Here is a 15,856-nt window from a genome sequence, read left to right on the forward strand (position 1 = left end):
AAGATCTCAAGTTCTTCATCTCTTGTTCTTCGATCAAAGGTTAGTAATCTCTCTTGTATGGTATTGATCTACTCTTACTATGATCTTTTCTCTTGTGTAGTGAGATTATGAAGAAGATGCTGCATCCTTGCAACCATCTCTTCTAAAATTTCCATTCATTCTTATGGTACTATGATCTTCATATTGATCTTAACCATAATCCTTGTGAATTCTTCATGAAGCCATGATCATTCTTTCGATTTGATTTCTCTAGCATGTTAGATCTGTTTTTGCATGATAGTTTCATGTATGATTTTCTGATTGTGCTACTAGAATGAGATCTTGTCATCTCTAGTTTTTCCCTTGAGTTCATAGCATGTTTTCATCGAAAACTATGATTTTTACCAAATTAGAAAGTCATGTTTCCTAATGTTTTTTTTTCTTTTTTTTTTTTAATCAATATTAGTGTCTAATCTATGCTATTTTAGTATTAGATTATTGTTTTAGAGGTTTCCTCCAAGTTTCGTGAGAGTTTCCGGATCTTGTAGAATGAGTTTTGGATAAAAAATCAGATTTTTGTCACGTCATCATTCAGGTGGTCGATCGCTTGGTCGACTGGGCCAAGCTACCACCCAATCGACCAAGGCTGACAGTAGCTGCGTTCTTCGTCCAATTTGATTCGTTTGATCTCGATCTTCTAGGCCTCTTTCCTAATGTTGTATCTATGCTCGTTTAGGGTTTATTTGCTAAGTTTGGAACCATTCTCTCTGATCTTTGGATATTCATCAAAGCTATTTAAGGTAAGGATAATTTTTTCCATATTAACATAGATTGCGTGAATCTTAGTTTCTATTTTGGGAATTTCATAGATTCACTACCATTCTTATACTTTTTTAGTATGATGCTACTACTGTAAGTACTTCAAGTACAGTAGTACCTCGTTCATGTATTTCTCTATTATTCGAATCATGTATGATTACTTATCCTTGTCCTTTACATATGCAGTTGATCATGTTTATATGTATCTTTTTATTTGATGAGATACCGGTTGTGTATGTTATGACTGAATTGGGGATGTGATTGATTAGGTATGATTTGGGATTTGGGGAGTGTCCTTTTGACATTTCTGTCCTTGACATCAGTGGGAATAGTATGTGATATTTCCAATGGTGCCCTTTGACGCTTTCCGGGTTATTGTATATCATACCTAGGGCTTGTCTAGCAGTGTTTGGCTAGGATGTCCTCTTTATATCGGACCCGATTCGGAAGGGTATTTAGACCGAGTAACCCGTGGTAGCAATCTGAATTTATGGGCGCTCAAGACCGGTGAGTTATATCCTTGAGAGGACATGAATCACATTGTGGGGACCATTCATTGGTAGGGTTGCAAATAGGTGACTTGGGCTCATGGGCGCTTGAGACCGGTGAGTTATATCCGTGAGGGGACATGAGAGCTTCCCGTCTATTATTTGTGGATGACCAATAGGGTTGATGAGTCCGTAGTCCGGGATTACCCCGACTCTAGTGAGAAGGATACCCGGAAAGGATCGCCTCGGGTAAGGAATGGACGTATCTGACTCAGACTTGATATAACTAAGTAGATGACTTGCATTTGGCTAGGCTTTACCTTGACATGCGTCCAATACTTAGACCAAACGGTGATGTGAGAGAGCGGTGACCTAAACCCTAGTCATGGATTGTCCGAGAGGGCTGCAGTGACCCATTACCAACCGATGATTAGTGATTTGAGACCTTCCCAAAGAAGTATGGTGCTATGACTTAAAGCCCGTCTCGCCTATAGAGACCAAAGTATACATAGAGTTAGATTCATACATGCATTGTCTGTTTCATATCATTTTGCATCATGCTATGTTTTGCTATCATGTTATTTATGTTGTTATGGAATAACTTGCCTTGCTGAGTTCTTTCAAACTCACTCCTTTTTGTGCAAATATCTTTGTAGATTATCCTGTAGGGTACCGAAGAATATGAAGGCCAATACTACGAGGCACAAACCGATGAAGCATGCTTCACTCAAGGTGCTAAACGATTCTTAAGATTAAATTGAAGATCCCTAAAGTGATTATGCTACGTACCAAGATTAGCCCTACTGGAGTGGGAAGTGGCCTTGCTTAGTTTCTTTTGTTTATGTTTATGAATACATTCTTTGTAAGACCGAAGAGACCTTAGTTTAGTTGATCAGTTCTTTTCTTTCTTTCTTTTGAGAATCAGTTGTAATCTTTCCATATTAGATTTCGAACTACATTTCCGCTGTATTATGTGGATTGATTTTCCACGCACTCTACATTTTGATTATTATATATTGGTATCATTATTTCCACGCTTTGATTATATTGTCATTCTCTCCTCTTATCTTGATCTCTTGTTTATGTTATTAAACATTGATTATATCTTGTTCATGATTATGTTATTGTGTATGTGGGAGGATGATTTCCTCGATACTTGTTCTTCGGGGTGTGGATCACATACTCGGGTATGCCGGTAGGGTATCACTTGGGTGGATGTGAGACAAATTCACATCATAGTCCAAATCACATTCACATTACTCCATAATTAATTCGAATATGTAAATCTCAATATGAACATGCTACTATAGTTACAGATGTAATATAATGTAAAGAAAGTAAAACAACAGTAGCTAACTCATGCATTCGAATCATATCATAACAAGGTATGTAAATATGCAAATTGTGAGTGGAATACTCACCTCGTATTCCGAACTTATAATCTTCAAGTAAGAGATCAGAAAACAATTCAAAAATCACCTAAACAAGCTTGAGAAAACATGTATAGACTATAAGAAGTAATTCCAAAAGATCGAAGTCGAAACGGAGATAAAACAGGGAAAATCTGCTATCAACAACCCTTTGGTCGATGGTCCTTGGTTGATGGGATCGACCAAAGCATCAACCAAGCAAATACAATATGGACAAAATACACTAAATTGGTCATAACTTCTTCGTTTGAAGTCTGATTACTCTGAAATTTGAAGGGAAGTTCCACAACATACTAAGACTACCTATGAAGGTTTAAACATCTAATAAGGTCAATAGAATAGAATTCTAACAAAACCCCTATTAGGTTAAAACCACGGATCAACACGAAAAGGCTAGAACGAATGGGGATTCATTCAAAGAGATCAATGACAATAAATCAGTAATAGAAAACTAATGAGAAACAAGTCTAACACTGATTAGAATAGAAAACTACAGTAAGAATAGATCATGCTATCAAAACTAAACCAAAAAGAAGGAGAATCACCATATGGCTTCAAGGAAAGCATAGAGTGAATGAGGATTCACTCTAAGACAAAGGAGATCGAGGTTGGGTCATTATAGTAGTGTAATACCTTTCTCATAATCAAAACAATAAGAAACAACAATAGAGAGAAGAGATTACAGCAGTAGGAGATAGATCACAAACCTTGAATGCGAGAAATCAAAGAGAAATCCTTGGTTGAATGCTTGGGTATGTTTCTGGGTTTGAGGAGGAGGCTCTAGGGTTCTTCCCACATTCCCCCAGTAGTTTAAAGGCCAAACAATTAGGTTTAGAATGAGGTTGCAATATATAGAGGATCCAAAATCCAAAACTTCCAAAAATAACAAATTATGTTTTTGGAGTTCCTGGTCGATGGGATCGACCAAAGGGTTCCCTTGTACCAATTACTGAATTTTGAATCTCTAGAGTCAAAACCGACACTTAGGCCTTCAACCAACTTAGGAAAAGGTCTGACCTGACTTCCTAGGACCTTCCAAAGTTATCCACACTGAACTCGGGTCCCACTTCACGGTCAAACACCAATCAAGTCACTTCTTCATCTAAAACAAATAGGGTGTCCAGAGTTAGGGTTTGGGCTGGATTTCACAATACTTGTGAGTGACTTTGCATGAAAGGAAGGTAAAACTATTATTTATGATGTTGCTCTTTGCCTTTAAATATATTATTATTGTTACGAGAATGGAATGTAAATGTATGTGAAGGGAGAGGGGGAATATTATTATTCTCTCTACCTTGTATTTTCCACTAGGGTTGTGGGTTCAGCCATTACCCTAGTAACCTATGTGGTGTCATTAAATCCAATTGCATGATTTATAGGTGTCTAGAAGTGTTGGGCTAGGAATTCCTATGAATATTATTACGCTTCCGGTAGGGGTCCGGTTAACCCGTGATGCTAGTGGTTGGGTCCTGTATATCGAGCAAGCCCACTATTATCATAGAGAAGTAGGGTTGTATATAATAGATAAGGGCTCCGAGCGCTCAAGACCGGTAACCGATCAGTGAGAGGACATGGAGATCATCCTATCCATTATATGTGGATGACCACCGGGTTAAGGAATGGGATCCAACAGATGCCTCCTGTTGAGGATTCCATTCATACATGGGAAGGTATTGAACCAACAGAGCACTAGGCGTGAGGGGAGATATCCGGACCATATGTAGTATGAGACCGTATGACTTTGCACTGGGCTTAAGTTTATCGTTGACATGCGTCAGATCTTATACCAATGGTGATGTGAGAGAGTGGTGACTTAATCCCCAACCATGGTTCGATAAGACTTTACCCAACAGACGTGCTTTAGTGCCGTGAGGGAAGAGCGATGAGACCGCCCAAAGAAGATTGGTGTATGACTTAATGTGTGTTTACTTTAGAGACTACATTATAGAGTTAGGAACCTCATATTATCACCATGCATTCATTTATTTATATTATTAAACACATAATTGCCTTACAAATTATGACATGGAAATTGAATGAATATATGATGTGATTGTTAGTTACCTCACTGAGTTCTATGAACTCATTCTTTTATTTTTGTTTGTTCTTTAGACTGCTCTATAGGTTATGAGGACCCCATCATCATTGAGGATCCTTTGTCAAGTGATTATCAGGATGGAGTATTTGGAGAAGAAGTGGAAGCACATGATGCTTCCTATTCGTGCCAGGACTGCTCTTATGGAGTTTCTTTTCCTTAGAGTTTCCTTAGATTATTTCCGCTGCAACATTGAACATTCTTTCTTTTATTAGAACTCTAATGTTTAGTTTTTGAAAGGAAGTTTGGATATTGTAATCCTTTCTTTTAATAATTGATAATTAAATACTTGAACTTGTTTATTTCCTGTCCATTTAATTTTACTTTATCATGTATTGTATGGAATTGTCAGCAAACCTAGATCTTGTGGTGTATCACCCTCACGGGTATTCGGGTATGACCGGATCCGGGCTGGGTGGGGTGTGACACTCATGTTAGGGTCTTTGGCTGTGTTGCTTATGTGTTTTTGGGGTACTCGACATCTCATAAGGGATATAAATGCTGTGATCTTTTCACAAAGTAAGTTTTTATTTCTCGTGATGTTTGTTTTGATAAAACTCACATGTTTTATCCTGGCAGGAGTCAAATTCAAGGGGAGAATAATATAGATGACTAGAATGACCTTGTTGCATAGAAATTTGCTCCTACCCCATACCAAGTGTGACAGATAGTTCATCAATACACATTCAGTAACAAAACAATCATAATACTCAAGAAGAACCCCATATATTGGCTCTACTTGAGAAGAGGCAGACATCACCTGTACAAGTTCAAAATTCAACTCAAGTGCCTCAACCTTTCACTAGATTGCGTGATTTCTCAACTTATCATACAGTAAAATATCCCATTCAATCTCATATTTTTTATGATAATATTTTCCCTCACTTTTTTGCCTTTCTAACTGCTATTGAGGACCATAAGGAACCGGCTAACGTTTTGAAGCCAAAAATTCATGAGTGTAGATGAAGGCTATGGAAGATGAACTAAAAACCCTTGATAAAAATTGTACATGGGATATTGTTCCACTTCCAAAAGGTGTATAGCCAATTGGTTGTCGTTGGGTTTATAAAACTAAATACAACAATGATGGTACAATTAAAAGCTACAAGGCTAAGCTTGCTGCCAAAAGATATACCCAAACATATGGGGTTGACTATATGGAAACTTTTGCAGGAGTAGAAATAAACACTATAAAAGTGTTAATGCCAATAGCCGTCAATTGTGGATGATCCATTTTCAAATGGATGTTAAGAATGCATTTCTTCAAGAATACTTACTAGAAGAAGTATATATGCAAGTTCCTCCTCATCCATTAAAAAATCAAGATGGTATTGCCTACAAATTGAAGAAGGCAATACATGTTCTTAAACAATCACCACAAGCATGGATTAGATTCCTCAATTTGTCATGAAAACTATTGAAGGTACAATTGTTGTCTTAGTCTATATCGATGACATAGTTAAAAGTTATCACTGGGGTGATAATTATCCTAAAAATTACCACTCTTAAGCAATATTTGAATAAAACTTTCGACATTAAGGATTTGGGAGAACTTTGATATTTTCTAGGTATTGAAGTCACAAGCTCAAGTAGGGGATTGTCCATCTATCAAAGAAAGTATATTCTTGACCTTCTAAAAGAAACTAGAAAAATCGGTGTGAAACCAACTAATTCTTCTATGGACTATAATGGCAAAGTAGTTATTGATTCTACTCCTCTGCAAGATACTAGTTGTTTTCAATGATTAGTCGGAAGACTAATTTATCTTACTAACACTAGGCCTAACATTGTTTATGCAGTGAGCTATGTGATCCAATTTATGCATGCTCCTACCAAATGACACATGGAGTTGGTAGACCGTATTCTACGCTACTTGAAATCATCCCCAGGACGAGGTATATGGATAAAGAAAAATGGAAACACTATTATTGAAGGATATTCTAATGTTGACTGGGCTGGTAATCCTATTGAGTGAAAATCAACTATTCGTTTCTGTATATATGTTGGAGGAAACCTAATCACTTGGAAAAGTAAAAAAACAGGTGTGTTTGCATGCTCTAGTGTTGAAGCAAAGTATAGGGCAATGGCATCCGCAACTAGTGAATTGATATGGGTAAGATCTCTTCTTCAAAGAATTAGGATTTGACAGTTTTAATCAACGTATGAAGCTCTTTTTTCGATAACCAAGCAGCTACCCATATTGCTTGCAACCCAATGATTTTATGAAAGAACCAACTACATCAAGGCTGATCGTCATTTTATTTGTGATAAAATATAAGATGGAACTATTGAAACTCCATTCATAAGAAGTGAAGATCAATGGAAGATCACCTTTTAGATATTTTTACAAAAGCTCTGTCCAAAGGAACATTCCAAGAAGTATTGGGCAAATTGTCTTTAGATGTAATCTTCGATCCAACTTTAGGGGGAGTGTTATTGGATGTTAATCTTTTAATATAAAATGAAGACTAACAGTCCTAAGCTTTGTATAGTTCCTATTATTTGTAGAACTCCATCTCTTGTAAAATACTATATCATGTAAATTACTATCTCTATTGAAAGAAAATTATAGCTCTCCCCAAGTAGCATGTTGAATGGTGATTTTACCACGAACATAGATTTCACATTGAAGATGGAACCACGTTAAAATTTTGTGTTAATTCTTTCTTCTTTATATAAATCTTTGAACAATTACAACTACATCTTTAATACATCTTTGAAAGAAGTCAAGTTCCTTGGACTTTGTTGGGTCCAGTCATTAGCGTGTTCTTCTTCATGATTGTGCATTTGTTCCTAATAATTATCAGCTGCAAAAATCTTTCAATCAAATTAAAAGTCAAAAGAGAGTCAACGTCCACCTAAGAGTAGCGAATCTGCAATCAGTATTGATGAACTCATTGGAGTCATAGTAATCTCTGAAGGCACAGAGAAGCTCCCACATAATGATGGCTGCTCCGGTAGAGGAACCAGTCCGTCCAGATAGCGGACAACTTGTCTCATGCATGGCCTTGCAGTTGGAATGGGGTGAGAGCAAAGCAATCCAAGTTTCAATACCAACTCAATCTCCTCCACTTCATAATTCATTTCCAACTTGGAATCTACAGTTTCAAGAATCACCCCCTTATTCAAGCATGAATTCACCCATTCCACCAAGACAATACAGTCTTCTGAAGCTTGTGGTTCTATAGGTCTCCTACCGCAAACAACTTCAAGCAAAAAAATCCCAAACGCGAACACATCCGCACTAGGGTTTGCTTTGGAGTTCCTGAAAACTTCTGGTGCAAGATAACCAAACGTCCCCACAACACGGGTGGTTTCAGGATTGCCTCCATGATCATACAATCTTGCAAGCCCAAAATCTCCCAATCTTCCATTTAAGTCTCTATCTAACATGACATTACTAGACTTCACATCTCTGTGAACTACAACTTGTTCCCATTCTTCATGAAGATATTGTAATGCAGAAGCTATGCCTTTGATTATTTGAAGCCTTCTCTTCCAAATCAATGTTGTTTTCGTTGCTGATTGATCAAACAGGTACTTGTCAAGACTCCCATTGGGCATGAACTCATATACCAGAAGGAGCTCTCCATCTCGCCCCCGGCAGTACCCCAACAGTGTCACTATGTTTCGATGTTGCAGTCTTCCGATACTCATGATCTCAGCAATGAATTCTTTCATCCCTTGGCTTGAATCATAAGATACTCTCTTCACTGCAACTTCTTGTTCTGTGGTGGGTAAGATACCTTTGTAGACCTTACCAAAGCCACCTATACCAAGAAGCTCCTTCTCATTAAATCCTTTGGTTGCAATATAGAGATCTTTATATTTAAACCTGTAAGCTCCATATTCAAGTTCCCAGTCTTCAAGAACTTCTGCAAACCTTCTCTTTCTTCTCACAATACATTGGATGATAATGAAGATTGATATAACCAATAAACCAGCACCCATCACAAGAAACACAATGATAGAAACACTGAGTCCTGTTTTTGGCCGATCTGGAAGCTTGGGAAGCAGGGAAAGAGAGAGATCTTTTGCTTGTCCATTCATCTTGAAGCTCCACCCCAACACATAATGAGATGCAAGAATTGCTGTTGAAGATGATGCAAAGCCCACAAACATGGGATCAACTATGGTCAGTGAAAGATCAATGTTCAGGGACAAGAGTGGAATGGTTGGTTTAGGGATTGTAATTGGAGCCAAAGTCACATTGAGTTGGTTCTTGGTGGAATCATATTCCACCCATAGTTGCATGGGGTCTCCACTGATAAGACTGAGGTTCAGACACTGATCATGATTCTCTCTATCTCTAAAATAGGATGCTGGAGCAGCTTCAACAGATTTCAAGTCATTAATATCAATACCCACATGATTACTATTGATATCATTGAACTCTTCGTTTTGGACGGTATCCAATTCGATTCCGATTAAATGGTTCGATGAATTGCCGATGTTGGCCGCATTGAAAAGGCCAAAATAATTGCCAGGAATTGCTCCTGGGAATTCTAGAGAGGGAGCAAGTACAAACATGATACCAGGGCCACCTATTGTTGTTAATTCAGAGACCATGGCAAAAACAAATGTAGTAGAGAAGGAGAGAGCAGTACCAGTGGAGGAATTCCTGAAGTGAATCGGATGAGGGTAGAAAGCATGACTCGTGTGTTGCAAACTATTGTTTGCTAATGTTAGGAGGCCACTGTCTGTAATATGGGCCAAGCCATCCAACTTAATATCAACTCCTTGAAAGCCATTGTAGGTGAATGCAACATCTTCTGCTTGTGATGAAACAAATCTGCTTAGGATAAGCAACAGCAGAGACTCCTTGAAGAGCATTGTTTGGCACTTCAGTTTTTCCATATTGATCTCTTACTATTTAATGAAGTTTTCCCCCTTCCAGTCTTCCCTGAGATGAGGAAGAACTGACCCGTTCAGATTGTTGGTACAGAAGAAAATTTGTTGATCAGAATCTTCAAGTTCCTTTCCAGCTTGCTGGGTTCAGACTAATATATTTTTGATTAAAAGTACTTTTCTTGAAACTGAATTCCTCCATCGTGCAGCAGGGTGTTTGTTGCACATCTGGCGGCTCTGTTGACTTACATATATGCATACCCTCGGGCTAAAATTGATTGATCGTTACATTGAATTAGGTTCACATTTTGAACATCAACTGGAACAGGTAATACTGTGAGATTTGTTCTTGACCGAAGCATAATGTCACAAAAATATTATATTATTTTTTAGCATATTATATACATAGGGGAGGGAATATTACATATACCATTGGGAGACTTGAATGCATGGCCTTTTCACTAATATGTGTTTATTATTATCAACTAACCTTTGATGGTAAATATATTGTTTATTATTATTATTATATTATATATAAAATTATTATTATTATTATTATTATTGTTTGAGCAAATTACATATACACCCTCAGGATTTTAAACATTACTTTACCCCTCTTGAGGAATCAATTCCCCATAATTAACTTTATTAGCTCACTTGAAAATTCATGATACTAGTGGGCCCCTCATGAAATATTTTAGTTTTAATAATGAAGCATTGGAAATTTGAGCAAGTAAATTTAGTAAGGTATGAGGTCTCCTTATTTGAAGCTCCAAGGGCCCAAGGGATACTAAGGACTCATTTGATAAACCATTAAAAAATAGTTTCCAATGTTTATTGCATTCAGAAACAAAAAAATTGATTGAAAACTATTTGATGAAACTAGTATTGTTTTCAGTGATTTTCAAACCATGAATTGAAATTTATGAAAATTTGTGCTTGGAGAAACACTTTTGACACAATAACAAGGCTATTTCTCAAACACAAATTTGAAGCAAATTGAGTTTAAGAGAAATAGTTTAAAAGGGGGTATTCTTTTTTTTTTGGTCAATAAAAGGGGGTATTCATGAATTGGTATTCTAAACATAAGAATCCCGTTAAAACTCTCTTGTATTGCTAAAATCATTCGTTGCTTTTTTACTCTTAATGGCAAAGGATCATTCGATTCTTCATTTTCTTTATCTTAGATAACCAAAGTTCAGCTTTTTCTTCATTGTTTCTATTGAAATCTTAGCTCAAGTTTTTCTAGAAAGTGGTCCATGTTCTTCATATTTTCTCTCTCCATTTAAAATGCTTTTATCCTTGTGAAAGGAATCTTTTGGGTTATTTGTATTCCCAATAAGTATAATCAGATCTCTATAAAAGTGTTTCCGTTTCTAAAAATACTAAAAATTGTTTATGATGTTTCCAAAACAAAAATACTTTACTGTTTATTAAATCCGTCCTACGTTTTCCACTGGTGCATCCCCACTTGAATCAAAGAATCTTTGAATTAGCTGTCAAAAGACTATACTAAAATTTAAATATCTCGAAGTTGTTTACAAGATTCAATTTCAAAGTATTGTGCCGACACCGGGTCAACACCCCTTGGTTAGAACATGTCTAAGTCAAAGTTGACGCAGTCACTGGGTTGAAGTCTTTTCTATAATGCTAAGGATGGGAAGAGACTGAAGGCGTTAATTTATTAATGTCCTAATCCTAAAAGTAAAGTGTTGAAAAATTTGAGAAAATTTCAAGACATTTTAAAATAATTAAGCATATATATTCCAAAACTATTACAAATTGATAATCAACCATTCTTTCATTAGAATGCTCAATTGGTTAGATCAAATGATAGATACACCCTTAGTTGTATTATTATATATCATATAATAAAATGACAAATGGAAGAAGAAGAAGGAATTCATGTAGTAATATATGATAGATACATTCTAGGTTATCCCACAGAGACCATTTACAAGGAAATTTATAACCTTAATTCCCATATAAGTATAATTTTAATCATGTACAAATAATTGAACCCAAACCTTGTTCCAATTACAAATACAGTCAAACCATAAATATATGGATATGAAGAATACAAGACACCTAAACCCAACAATCTCTATCTTGACTTGAATTCTATAGACCACCTTGAAGAAAAAGTTGTTGATGTCTCTCTGCAATCACTTGCCTCCATAAATTCACTACACCTTAATGCATTACCCACATCTCCTCTGGGGATGCCTCTCCTGATTGCCGTCACCTAAATCAACGTGGCACACAGCCCTACCTAGGGATGTCTCGTATAGCTCATCATCGTCATTCAATGTGATGTGACCCCACTTCTCCTTCCTGGATGTTTACACAATTCGAACAACGATCCACAAAACCATGCTTTGATATCTTGTTAGGGATGGATGCACAATTATTAAGAAGAACACAAGTAAAACACACTCACAACAGCAAAAAAATTAACATGTTCTAACTAAATTGCCTACATCCACAAGAGAGAAAAAAAAGAGATTTCACTAATTTTCAAAAACTCATTACCCTTTGGTGGATATAGGTTTACATGGTCACTCACCAATTTATATGTTGGCTTACTTAAAACAACTGAATTTTTTTTTTATTTTTTAAGTTGAGGTTCATTCAGATCAGCTTGCGCGCACCTTCATTACATCCTCAGGGGGGGAGACGTTGTCAGTAAGGATCAAACCCACGACCTCTCCATTGAGAAGTATGGATCTCTACCACTCTACCAATCCTGCATTGGCATACTAATACGATCCCAGAATGCCCAATGGATCTTAAGCTTACCATGTTAGTAAACCCAATAAATATCAGACATGGCTTTCTCCACTTAATGATGGGAAGTAGGAAGCTTAAAATGGTAACAAGGGCACTTAATGATGGGAAGTATGAATTGCTGACACCCCACGCAAGGGCAATTTAAGAATAACAAAATTTGCTAAAGGGGTTTACGTGTACAAATTTAAGTGGTATTTGGAGAGTAATTACCAATTTGACTTAGTTTTAGAGGGTTGTACTTTTTGCCAATCATCTTGAAATGTCTTGAGCACTTGTCAACAATTTTAAACTAATATTATTGCTATATTTAATTTCAATAAAAATGATATTATAATTTATATATGAATGCATTATGGGCTAATATAAATAAATGATTTACATTTTTTTCTCCAATTGGTAACTTTTTATATTGGAGGTAGGAGTGTGAGACTATTATATATAGCATCATGAAGAAGGGATCGAATCAAATCCATCACCTTTTGGGTTTGTCATTGCCAGCAACCCTGTGATGGACCTGATGGTATGACTTTTCATTTTCATTTTCATAAATGGGAAACAGTTGGTCTGGTCCATAGCTGCCACAGCTGTGGTGGTGCCCACCGTCCCAACCTATGTCAATATCTCTCTCCTCATGGGAAAGTTACTCTTTCCACCAAAATACATAAAAGAAGATCAATGAACGACTAATTCTTATATGATCTAAGAAACTAGGTGACAGAAAATGTTCCTGGAGTTCGTGGTGTGGATGCTTATTGTTGGGAGATCTACAGCATCATCAGAACAAGAAGATGTGAGTTTCACGTTCAATGGATTTCAAGGTGTTAACATGAGCTTGGACGGCTTAGCACAGATTACAGAAAATGGCCTTCTGAGGTTGGTTAACATCACAAATCAACAGGTGAGTCATGCTTTCTATCCATATCCACTTCACTTAAGGAATTCCTCCATGGGTAGCTCTTTATCCTTCTCTACTACTTTTGTTTTTGCCATTTCGAAAACAAAATATGGTGGCCCTGGAATGACTTTCGTAATTGGACCTTCAAGAGAGTTTCCTGGTGCTTTACCTGGAAACTATTTTGGCATCTTCAACACAACCAACATTGGAAAACCATCTAACCATGTCGTTGCGATTGAATTAGATACTCTTCAAAACAAAGAGTTCAATGACATTGACGGAAATCATGTTGGTATCAATGTCAATGACTTGAAATCCATTGAGTCTGCAACAGCTTCTTATTTTAATGGAGAAAAGAATCAGTTTGTGAACCTAAGCCTCACTGATGGACAGCCCTTGCAAGTCTGGGTGGAATACAATGGCATAGAGAAGCAAGTTAATGTTACTTTAGCTCCTATGGACATCCCTAAACCAATAATTCCACTCCTGTCCTCAAAACTTGATCTTTCTCAGGTTATCATGGATCCTATGTTTGTAGGGTTCTCTTCAGCTACATATGTCTTGCCAATAACCTACTATATCTTGGGTTGGAGTTTTAAGTTGAATGGAGAAGCTAGAGAACTCAGTCTCTCCGAGCTTCCTAAGCTTCCTCGACAAACACATAAAACAAGTCCTAATAAGGCTCCTATTATTGCATCTTCTGTATTAGGTACTATTTCAGCTTTGATAATCTGTATTTTCTTAGTCAAATATATAGTTAAAAGGAAGAAAAAATTTGCTGAAGTGCTTGAAGATTGGGAGATCAATTATAGACCTTACAGGTTCAGATATAAAGATCTCTATAATGCAACTAAGGGGTTCAATGACAAGGAGCTTCTTGGGATGGGTGGTTTTGGTAGGGTTTATAGAGGTGTATTACCCACATCAAAGAAAGAAGTTGCAGTGAAGGTAGTCTCACACAATTTAAGACGAGGGGAGAAAGAATTTTTTTCTGAAATAATGAGCAATGGTAAATTAAGGCATCGAAACATTGTTCCGCTCTTGGGCTATTGCCGTCGTGAGGGAGAGCTCTTTCTAGTCTATGATTTCATGCACAATGGGAGTCTAGACAAATTCCTGTTTGATCCAACAACAACAAAGACGAGACTCAGTTGGTATCAAAGATTTCAAATCATCAAAAATGTGGCAGCTGCATTATCATATCTTCATGAAGAATGGGAACAAGTTGTGGTTCACAGAGATGTAAAATCCAGCAATGTCTTACTAGATAAGGAGCTAAATGGAAGATTAGGAGATTTTGGGCTTGCAAGATTATATGACCATGGATCTAACCCTCGCACCACACATGTGATGGGAACACTTGGTTATCTTGCACCAGAACTTGGAAGAACTGGTAAAGCAGAACCTAGTGTCGATGTGTTTGCATTTGGAGCCTTTTTGCTTGAAGTTTCTTGTGGTAGGAGACCCATAGAGCCTGCAGCATCAGGAGACTGTGTTGGGCTTGTGGATTGGGTCTTCTCATGTTGGAGTAAGGGTAGCATTCTTGATACTGTGGATCCAAAACTGGGGATGGATTATGAAGTGGAGGAAATGGAGTTGGTGTTAAAACTTGGATTGCTTTGCTCTCACTCTGATCCAAATAAAAGGCCTCATATGAAACAAGTGATCCGTTATCTAGAAAAGGAATTTTCTCTACCAGAGCAAGCATTGCTTGGACTCCAAATGGGCATTTCTGATCTCTCTACTCATTCTTCTTATCTTTATTGCTGGAGCACAGCTCGGTCATCATCAGTTGCGGACTCTATACTCTCTGAAGGTCGATGAGTCCAATTATTTTTAGTTTCTGTAACAATCCAAGAAGTGAGTTTCATAGATTCTCTTAGTTTTTCATAAAAATGGTTCAGTGTCAATCTAAATTTTTAAGTTTAATGCAGTCCCCGTATATTTGGGTCCCCTCATTGAAGAAAATCTCCTAATGAGTGCTTAATGTGTTATGGGAATCTGCTCCCAATGCCCAGGTTTTTGTTTTATTTCTAGGTGAATATATAGAATGTTTTGGCTTTTTTTTCCTTGTAAGGTGTATGTATCCACATCATCTACTTTGATGTCAATGTTATGGTCCAACATCTGAAATTAACTTGTTGGATCTCAGGAATGAGACCGCACTTGTTTGTGACATGGAGACATGAAGAGAAAATGTTATGTGCTACCTCCATGAATAGATAATTTGTTTACATATATGGTGTGGTGTGGGATGATTCTAGGGGTAGATGAAAACTCTATTTTGACGCTTGTTATCATACATTCAAGAGGGTCTATTTTATCAATGTTCAGAGGCGGGCACTCCTCTTGAACGTGTCATCGTGTCATGGTATCCTCTACCCTAAATCCAATTTATGTGGGATGGAATGTAATGTGGGGAAGAATCTTCGGATTTTAATTGACTATTGGAAAATTTTTGGTCATCCTCTATTTTGATTCCTTTGTCAAAAGTTACACCTCTGGTTTCCAC

General features: G+C 37.0%; 2 pseudogenes; one reads left to right on the plus strand and one right to left on the minus strand.

Annotated features, from left to right (window-relative positions):
• Positions 1-7,612: 7,612 nt before the first annotated feature.
• On the minus strand, positions 7,613-9,644 carry LOC149022456 (L-type lectin-domain containing receptor kinase IV.2 pseudogene; annotated as a pseudogene).
• A 3,496-nt stretch (positions 9,645-13,140) lies between these two features.
• Positions 13,141-15,627, plus strand: LOC149022457 (L-type lectin-domain containing receptor kinase IV.2 pseudogene; annotated as a pseudogene).
• Positions 15,628-15,856: the final 229 nt, after the last annotated feature.

This window comes from Hakea prostrata, chromosome 3 (genome assembly GCF_041222555.1).
Source record: "Hakea prostrata isolate BN-2017 chromosome 3, UWA_Hpros_2, whole genome shotgun sequence".
Lineage (NCBI taxonomy): Eukaryota > Viridiplantae > Streptophyta > Magnoliopsida > Proteales > Proteaceae > Hakea > Hakea prostrata.